Source organism: Lygodium microphyllum, chromosome 12 (assembly GCF_053477565.2).
Source record: "Lygodium microphyllum isolate KBCC chromosome 12, Lygodium_microphyllum_v1.1.10, whole genome shotgun sequence".
In the NCBI taxonomy this organism is placed as follows: domain Eukaryota; kingdom Viridiplantae; phylum Streptophyta; class Polypodiopsida; order Schizaeales; family Lygodiaceae; genus Lygodium; species Lygodium microphyllum.
In genome coordinates, this window is record NC_141146.1 from 124,978,020 (window position 1) to 124,987,442 (window position 9,423).

Consider the following 9,423-nt stretch of genomic DNA (forward strand, 5'->3'; position numbering starts at 1 on the left):
GATCTCTATGATAAGCAAAATCCCGCAACACAACTATATTGGCTTAAGAAACTCATGGACCTTTGGATAAAGGGATGTCTATGTCTTCTCATTTAAATGAGTTTCATTCCATTTTCAATTAGCTTACTTTGCAGGGTCTTAAGTTTAAGGAGAATGTCAAGTCTCTTTTCTTGCTTGTTATACTACCTGAGACTTGGGATATATTTTGCATTATTATCAATGCAAGCCCTCTTGAAGGTGGCTTTGAGCTCAATGATGTAGAGGGTGCTTTGCTTATAGAGAAAGTAAAGATGAAGAATATTAATCAGCCCATACTTCTTATGTACTTACATTGAGAGACAGACAAGCAAGTTAATGGGAATAATAATCATGGCAAAGACTCACAGCCTGACAGGCAAGTCTAAGTCTCATGAGCAATCACACAGTAAGTCCCCTGGTTCTAAGTCCTGTCTTACTTATCATTATTATAGGTAGCAAGGTCACATAAGGTTGTAGTGTCATAAGATGTGTCAAGATTGTGGGAGATAAGGAAGGAGTCTCACTTGTAGCTTTCTTGCTTGCGCAATGGGGGAATACACACAAGGGTGGAGGCTGAAAACAGTTTTCCTCTTCTTAGTTGTGGAAGCCAAAAGAACTCATATACAAAGAAATAGAAGAACCCTATATATGGGTCTCAAACCAAACTCAACTAACTAAGGTGGCATACTAACTGAGCCACGAACTAGAGTAGATAAGGATAGCTGTCATGTAGCTATTATTCATGGCGATGTACCAACCGCGTCTGCAACTGACAAGTCGGTGACATAAATACACAACGGTCACCCTGGCGTATCATGAGTGGAGCTCGATATCTCAACACTCCCCCTCGAGCTCAATCCCAATTCCTGCACACCAAGCATGTCTCTGAACTTGCGCAGCTTCTCTGCGCCCAATGCCTTCGTGAATATGTCAGCTACCTAATCCTCTGTGCTGACATAAACTAGATCAATAAGACCTAGTAAAACCCTCTCTCGCACATAGTGATAATGCACCTCAATGTGCTTTGTTCTAGCATGATAGATTGGGTTATTTGCCAAGTGTATACTACTCATATTGTCACAATAAATGACAACTGGCCCATCTGTAAACTGATACATATCATAAAGTAGCTTATGCAACCAAGCTACCTCACATGCAGCCATTGTTGCACCCCTGTACTCAGCCTCTGTGCTGGACAAGGCAATCGTAGGCTATTTCTTGCTGCTCCAAGTGACTGCAGCACTCCCAAAAGAGAACACATATCCCCTGGTAGATCATCTATTAGAAATACTACCTGCCCAATCAGCATCAGTGTATCCATGCAACTGTATCTGAACCCCAGTCTCATAAAATAGTCCATACTGCAATGTGGACTTCACATACCTGAGTATGCGTCTAGCCGCATCCAAATGTGGCTTCCTTGGAGCCTGCATAAACTGACTTACCAATCCAACATCATAGCTCAAATCTGGCCTGGTAATAGTCATATAAATCAAACTTCCTACTATGCGTCTATACATAGTAGGGTCTTCTAGAAGCTCATCTGCGTCTGTGCTCAGCTTCACATTCTGCTCCAAAGGAACTGAAATAGGCTTACAGCCTGTCATCCCATATTTGGACAGCATGTCCAATCCATACTGCCTTTGCAAGAGCTGTATCCCACTTGGTGATCTAATCACCTCAATGCCCAAGAAATAACGCAGCTCTCCCAAATCCTTCATCTCAAACTTCTGCTTCAATAGCATTTTCACATGAAGGATATCTTCATCACTGTCACCTGTCATAATCAAATCATCAACATAAATGACAAGTAGTATAATACCTTTCTCTGTTTTTCTCACATAAAGTGAGAAATCTGCCTTGAAAATCTGAAAGCCAATAGTGACAAGATAATGTCCTATCTTGTCAGCCCATGCTCTAGGTGCTTGCTTCAAGCCATACAAGGCTTTCTTCAACCTACAAACAAACTCAGGATGAATAGCATGCACATAACCTGGTGGCTGCTCCATATAGACATCTTCTTGCAAATCACCATGCAAGAAGGCATTCTTTACATCCATCTGATGTAAAGACCATCCCTTTGATGCAGCCATAGCAATGATTACTCTTACAGTTGCCATCCTTGCAACCGGACTGAATGTTTCTTCATAGTCAATGCCATATGTTTATGCATACCCCTTAACTACTAATCTTGCCTTGTATCTGTTCACAGAACCATCTGCATTGTGCTTCACCTTATAAACCCACTTACAGGCAATTGCATTTTTACCCTTAGGCAAAGGTACCAATTCCCATGTAGCATTTGCTTCCAAGGCATCCATTTCTTCATCCATGGCTTTCTCCCATTTTTCTTTTCCCATGGCTTGCTCAAAAGAAGTGGGTTCTGGTTCCTGTATCACTTTGACCATATATGCATAGTGAATGGCTGTAAATCCATCATATTTCAGCCTATCCACACGATACCTAGCTCTCCTAGACCTGCGCAAAGTAGGTTCACTCCCAGGTGCTCTCAAAACATTCCTGGTCTTCCTTACTCTAGGTGTAACAATAGAATGAACACCCAACTCATCATCAATGCTCTGTTCTGAGCCACTGGATTCACCATCCACATAAGAGTGACCTGCATTCACATCAAACATGGGCTGATCAGCCTTCTTTTTTCCTTTTCGTGATACCTGCATACCACTATTTACATTGTTTTGAGAAGATTCTCCTGGTCTCAATCTGCCTGTCCATGGCAAAGAATGTGAACCACTGCTAGAGGACGCTCCAGGTCCACTAATATTTTGTGACTGCTGCTGTGAATTCTCTGCAGCATTACCATTTTGTGCATCTACATCATCAATCACATTTACTGGTTTATACCAGCTACTCATCTCATCAAAGACAACATCTCTGCTCACTGTAAACTTACGAGTAGAAGGGTTATAGCATCTATACCCTTTTTGCTGCAGAGAGTAACCAATAAAGATGCACTTCTCAGCTTTTGGATCCAACTTGGATCTCAACTCATCTGGCACATGTAAATAGGCAATGCAACCAAAAATTTTCAAATGAGAAATATTTGGTTTCCTGCCAGTATGTCTCTCCTCTGGAGTTATTCCATGTATTGCTGCAGTGGGAGTCCTGTTCATTATGTAGACTGCTGTAGCAACTGCTTCAGCCCAATAAAAATCTAGCAAGTCTTTTTCATTGAGCATGGCACGAGATACCTCTCTAATATGCATGTTTTTCCTTTCTGCAATTCCATTTTGTTGTGGGGTATAACTGCATGAATATTGCTGCTTTATGCCATGCTCCTGCAAGAACTTTGCAAACTCATTTGAGAGGTACTTCCCCCCTCCATCTGACCTTAGGCATTTTATCTGCAGGCCTGTTTCTTTTTCAACCATAGCTTTAAGAGTTTTGAAATGCCCAAAAACTTCACTTTTCTTTTTCATAAAATATACCCAAACTTTTCTACTATAGTCATCAATAAAAGTGACAAAATAATGATAGCCCCCAAGAAATGCAGCTTTAGTAGTCCACACATCAGAGTGGATTAATTCCAATGCCTTCTCACTCTCTTGAACATGTCTAGGAAATGGTTTCCTTGCCTATTTTCCAAACTGACAGGCTTCACATACCTTATGCATTTCTGCAACCTTGAATTTGGGCAATCCTGCAACAATATTTTGGGCCTGCATTGATTTAAGTCGCTGTACATTAACATGACCAATGCATTTATGCCAGATATCAATATCTGCAACTACACCGGTCCCATGTGCAAACATTGCTGCACTCAATTCAAGCATGTCTGCATCTAACGTAAACATTCTGCCCTTCTTCTTTCCTTTTGCTATCAAGCGACCTTTATTTTTCATATCCTCAACAAAGCATCCATGAGGATTAAATCTGACCTGCAAGCCCTGCTCAACCATTTGACCAACAGAAACCAGATTCTTCGTGATATTCGGGACATGAAATACATCGGACATGTATTTCTTTTTCCCATCCTGCATAGACAAATGAATTTTTCCAATCTGCACAATAGGATGTGCAGTATCATCACCAGTCTCCACAAATCCTGGTTTTTCCATTTTTATTGCATCCTCCATCCATTCTGCATGACCTATCATGTGGTTTGATGCACCTGAGTCAACATACCATACATCATTGCTTTCTTCTACACTTGTCACAGAATTGTTCATGTGCTGCACCATAAACAAGTGCTCATTTCTGTCATCACCCTGTTTACTAGAAGATGCATAATTCCCTTGTTGCAGTTTTCCATTCATGATGTCATTCTGCTTTTTATAGCAGTCTTTAGCCATATGACCCATTTTACCACAATAGTAGCATTCAACATTACTGTTTGCATTTTGGCCTCTTTACCATCCACCACGACCTCTTTGGCTCCCCCTGCCTCTAGAGTTACCACGTCCTTCTCCATAGGATTGGTTTTCTTGAGTTTGCTGCATATTCTGATTTCTACCACGGCCTCCAAATCGGCCTCCTCTACCTCTGCCTCTACCTCTTCCAGCATTTGAGTAGAAGACAACTTCTTTTGAAGTTCCTCCTGAAGAAGATGCACCACCATTTCTTTGCTCCTCAAAAATTAGAAGAGCAATCAACTCCTCAAAATCAGGAAATATTTCACGAATTGAAATGGATGTCCGAAATTGTGCATAATCCTTTCCTAGACCATTCAAGGTCACAGAAACTAAATCATCATTTTTCACTAGCGACCCAATGGAAGCAAGTGCATCTGCAATCTTCTTCACCTTCATGTGGTAGTCATTGATGCTCATACTTTCTCTTTGCACATTATGTAACTCTTGCTTGAGCTGCATTTTCCTGGCTTGCGTATTTGTGCTATACATTTTTGACAAAGTATCCCATGCCTCCTTTGGCGTACTTGCATCCTGAATATGCACAATCATAGAGTCTGAAATACTGATAGACAGCCAGTACATAACTTTCCTGGCTCTCTCATGCCATGCTTTAAATGCATGCATTTGCTGTTGATTGGGAACATCAGGAAGAACTGGTTCTTCTTCATTTCCTGCAACAAATTCCCAATATCCTTTTCCCATAAGGAAATTCGTCATTCTAAACTTCCATGCTTGGAAGTTGTTCTTGTCAAGTTTTTCAGTGACAATCTGTGAGAGAGAATCAGACGCCATTACAGAACACTGCAAAAAATTCTGTCACTGCAAAGAACACAGCTTCACCCTCACAAGGGAAAATCTGCAAAACTGGCGAAAGTGGTATTTGACCACACAGTCACTTCCTAGTGACGATTTTGCATCAACAGGCAACAGGGATGATTCTGTAACTCCCAATGTCTCTACGCACAAGCATACGATGCAATTTCTACAGCAACTTTTCACCGACCTGTAAAACAGTGGCTGCACAGCATAAAACTGGGCCTTTTCCTGAGTGCGTGCAGAAAATTTCCGCCTCCAAAACAGGCCCTGAAATGGCCTCAAATAAAAAAAACAAGGTCGCCAAGGGCTAAAGCCCTATCCCGCAGCATATACTGCCCTCTTGCTTCACCGCGAAGGGCGTCTCAACCTGAGACAATGCACTCCTGCACTTTCCGGCTGTGCTACCTACAGAGATCTACTCCCAAAACAGAAAATGAAAGCAACACTGCTCCTCTTACCAGAACACCGCGAGCTTGGCTTGCTTTCTTGAGCTCCTTACCATGAACAAGGCTCTGATACCATGTCAAGATTGTGGGAGAGAAGGAAGGAGTCTCACTTGTAGCTTTCTTGCTTGCACAATGGGGGAATACACACAAGGGTGGAGGCTGAAAACAGTTTTCCTCTTCTTAGTTGTGGAAGCCAAAAGAACTCATATATAAAGAAATAGAAGAACCCTATGTATGGGTCTCAAACCAAACTCAACTAACTAAGGTGGCATACTAACTGAGCCACAAACTAGAGTAAATAAGGATAGCTGTCATGTAGCTATTTTTCATGGGCGGTGTACCAACCGCGTCTGCAACTGACAAGTCGGTGACATAAATACACAACGGTCACCCTGGCGTATCACGAGTGGAGCTCGATATCTCAACAAGATGTGCAATGATAGGCATGAAAAAGGCATAGGGAAAGCACATGATAATGCCAAATCTTTTGATGATCACAACATTGTTCCTAAGCCTAGTGTTAAGATAGAAGACATAAATGTCTCGAAGTACAGCTTTGATGATTATAAAATTGCTATTTTATCACGTGATGCTACTCTGTTGACCAATGCTCTATCTTCTTACTCTTAGTATTAGCTTCTTGATTCAAAGACTTCATTTCATATCACTATGTATCGTCATTGGTTTTATACCTATCATATTGTTACATCTTCGGTTAGACTAGGAGATAACACTACATTGGATATTATTGGCATAGGTGATGTGAAATTGCAATTTAGTATTGGTGCTCCATTTTTGCTTCATGATGTATGCCATGTCTTGACTTTGACTAAAAGTATTATCTCTATGGACAGTTAAATGATGATAGGTACCATGTCTCCTTTGGTGATTCTGCATGGAAGACTACTCGTGGTAGTCTAGTATTTGCTAGAGGTACCAAGGTTGGTAGTGTATACCCCTTGCTTGTATTTGGATTCATTGATCATTTTTTGCCATGACTGCTCTTTCTCATGTATCTCTTTGGCATCACCATCTTAGGTATATATCCCTTAAAGGATTGAAAGTACTCACTCATTTGCAGCATTTGTTGCCTCTTGACTACTCATGTTTTGACTCTTGTGATCATTGTTTATATGGAAGGTAGACTCATAACTCTTATAAAAAGTCTAGCTCTATGTGCATGGTTAGTTGTTGGCTCTTGTACTCTACGATATTTGTGGCCCTATCAGTCACACTAGGTGGTGCTAAGTACTTTGTGACATTTATAAGTGATTATTTTCATAAGATTTGGATCTATCTTATTAAGCAAAATTCAAAGGTGTAAGCTACATTTCAATTATTTATTGCTATGATTGAGAACTAGTCTGGGCATAAGCTAAAATACCAATGATTTGACAATGGGGGTGAATATGTCTCTAAGGCATTTGGAAAATTTTGTGATAAGAGGGGTATTAAGCGTCGATTGACCACCTCATACACCCTACCCTAGAATGGTGTTGTATAGCACATGAATAGGATTATTTAGGAAAGAGCTTGCAATATGCTTAATTAGGTAGGCTTACTACAACATTGTTGAGCTGAGGCAGTTACTACTACAATTCATTTGATAAGTAGATCCCCATGCAGTGCTCTTGGTGGTAGAGCTGTAAAGGAGATATGGTCTTGTAAACCTCCCTTGTATGCATACTTGCATGTCTTTGGATGTGAGGCTTTCTGCCATATTTCCAAAGACAAACACAATAATTTGGATCCAAAGCTCCTCAAATGCATCTTTCTTGGATATAGCGATATAGGTGAGATGGGCTATTGCCTTTGGGATCCATAGGCTCGAAAGGCTATCTACATTCATTATGTCATATTCCATGAAGAAAATATGTATATAAAACTAGAGTAGAGAGTTGAGATATGCAAGGTGATATTTCAAGAGGACCCCCTTGTTACAGTACAGTCAACCCTAATTAGATGGCCTATTGCAACTCTATTGATGATGTAGTTGCTCGGGATTCCTATTGTGTAGGATGATGGTGTTGGACAGAGAGGACAAATTATATAGGCCCCATAGTAGTCTTAAGATGCTCCATCAAAGTCTTAGATCCTCGTGATCGTTTTGAGCCCTCTATGCATTATGTTATGGTGATAGATTTTGGTGAGCTCCTTACTTATTATGAGTAGGCTATACGCAGAGGTGATAGTCACTCTTGGGAGAGGGCCATGCTATTTGATTATGATTTATTGTAGCAAAACTATACATGGTATTTGGTTTCTTTGCCCGATGGAAAACATGCATTGCCATGCAAGTGGATGTAGAAGCTAAAGAGTACCCCTATTTGCTTTAAGCCAATATTTAAGGCCAGATTGATTGCTAAGGGTTTTAAGTAGGAGAAGAAAGTTGACTTTGATGAGATACTCTCTCGTGTGGTTAAGATGACTACCCTACTCTTGGTATTGGCCTTGGTTGTGCAAATGCATTTGGATTTGTACTAAATGGATGTGAAAATGACTTTTCTACATGAGGACTTGCATTGATGCCTTTATGTATTCAAAGGGTTATTCCCATAAGTGATGTGGATCCATATCTTTACACAAAGAAGGCATGTGATAGTGGCCTTATCATTTTGGTGCTATATATTGATGGCATGCTAATTGTAGGGAGTGCTCATGATGAGTTGGATGCTTTCCAGGCTCAACTCAAGAAGAGCTTTGAGATGAAGTACATGGGGTATGCCTCTCACATACTTGCTATGCGCATTACACAATCTCTCTTAAGGAACTCCTCTACTTATCGCACAAAAGGAGTACATTCATAAAGTCCTTGAGCAATTCCATATGCAGGGTAGTAAGCCTATTCACCATCCATTGTCTTCATATGTGAAGGTCAATCATGTAGATTGTCCCCAATTAGATGATGAGAGGGCCAAGATCTTGTATGCATCGAGAGTGGACAGCTTAATATATGCCATGATAGCCACTAGACTTGACAACGCATTCACAGTAGGATTTGTGGCTCTTTATATGGCAACACCTAGTATGTGACATTATGATGTTGTAAACAGCATCATAGGATACCTTAAGGACATTGTAGATATGTGCATTTGTTATGGTGGCTAGGATATTGGAGTCATGGGTGATACTAACTTTGATTATATAGGACATGTAGAGAGTAAGAAGTACACCTCTGGTTATGTCTAGGCATATAATCTATCTTTCATGTGAAGATCAAGCACATTGAGGTCCATTATCACTCCATTAGGGAGGTGATTGAGGACAATTAGATAGAGCTTGTCAAGATCTCGACTGATAAGAATCCTATAGATCTACTTGCTAAAAGTCTCCTTGTGGAACATTATTATACTTTATCATTTTTTTCTTATTTTCTTCATACTTGGACACATTCGCCTGCAAGTGGGAGGTTGTTGGGGGTTAAAGGCCACTTATGTTTAGCTAGCTACATTTACTTATACTTACCTCCTATCAGCATCACTTTATTATTTATTCTTTACATGGCAATAGAATAAAGGAAGGTAGGTCACACATCGTGACTAGTGGAGTTCCCATATACCATCTTTCTCTCTCTTGTGCGAACCTCCATAGCTCTTACTTCTCTCTTGCTTTTGCTTGTGCTTCTACTCATGCTTCCATTCTTGCTCCACCTTTCACTAAAATACACTTACATCATAGAAAAATTTTAATCACAAGATGCAACCAAGAATACCCATGCCAACATAAAAAACAAACCTTGTAAGGTATTCAATCCATTTCAAGGTAACAAT